Here is a 1,201-nt window from a genome sequence, read left to right as displayed (position 1 = left end):
ATATATATATATATATATATATATATATATATGTATGTATATATATATATATATATATTTTAAAAAAAATTGCTGTTTTTTTATTTTTTATTTCTTTGTGTAATGATATTCGAACTGTGGTGCCACTATATATGTCTATGAATTGAATACCAAGGCCCTCATTGGAAACAAGTCCGCAAGGACTTTTATGAACGGACCTGTTAGACAAAGTATTTTAAATGTAAATGTGTTGTTTTACATTCTTTTGCCTAATAAAATATTCAATGATGTAACACTTCACTTTTCTCAACAATATGAGACATTACTACATTATGAACTTTTATTACATTATAAGCGGCCACGTGAGATTTATAATGTAACACATTATTACTGTAGTAACTGAGTAGTACCACTGTAATATGCCTGACTACGCCACCTCCCGCTTGTGGAGGAGGCAGGAGGAACCCCTAAACCTTATACTGTTCAACTTCCCTTAAACAGGAACAATTATTTTACTAGAGGCAGTTTGTGGAAAAATATAACAACTTTATTACCATAAAATTACAAAACACATCACTGTCTATTACAAACTAGGACAACAATTAAGGTATTTAAGGCAAGGTATTTAGTATTAAAATGGCAATCTAACAGTTACCTCTCACATTATAAGGAAGGGCGGGTGCACACAGTGAATACCAAAATAACTAGGGGAAAAGAAAAGGGGACAGGCCTCAAAGAAATTATGCAATATAAATACAAAACTCAAATACAAAACATGCAGTGCCAGGTTATATGAATACACACCAATAAAACCAAAGGGGTCCCCAGTGCAGTCCCAAGCTGAGAGGAGAGCCGTGTGCAGCAGGGCGGACCCGGCCTTGAACAGGGTTACATGAATTAAACTGTAACAGAGAAACAGTTAAAATATGCCAATATGGATAAATGTTAAAACCTATGCCTACAGTGTACCTTGGCTAGATGGCTCAAACAAACAAAACAAAAAGAGTAAATTAACAGTGGAAAACAGTGGCCGGTGTGGTCCCTTTAAGGAGACAAACAAAACGCATTAGTTGCCAGCCCTAGTATCACACTATAAAACATTATATTCAAATCATTAAAAGAACAAAACAGCTTAAAACCTACTTCGTGTTGCAGTAATGGTGCACACAATGCAAGGCCAAGGCGAGGGGGCAACCTCAACACCAGAGCTGCTGTATAAAAG

At 35.5% G+C, this 1,201-nt stretch overlaps 1 long non-coding RNA gene across 1 annotated transcript in view; it reads right to left on the bottom strand.

Moving 5' to 3' along the window:
• Positions 1-977, bottom strand: part of LOC311036673 — a 7,980-nt gene extending 7,003 nt beyond the window's left edge. The window contains exon 1 of the long non-coding RNA XR_014599880.1: positions 784-977. This is a non-coding gene — a long non-coding RNA (uncharacterized lncRNA). The remainder of the gene's footprint in view (positions 1-783) is intronic.
• Positions 978-1,201: the final 224 nt, after the last annotated feature.

The sequence above is a fragment of the Gymnoscopelus microlampas genome (assembly GCF_963454915.1).
Source record: "Gymnoscopelus microlampas genome assembly, chromosome: 20".
NCBI lineage: Eukaryota > Metazoa > Chordata > Actinopteri > Myctophiformes > Myctophidae > Gymnoscopelus > Gymnoscopelus microlampas.
Note: the sequence above shows the minus strand (reverse complement) of the source record. Positions and strands in the feature narration are given on the sequence as shown.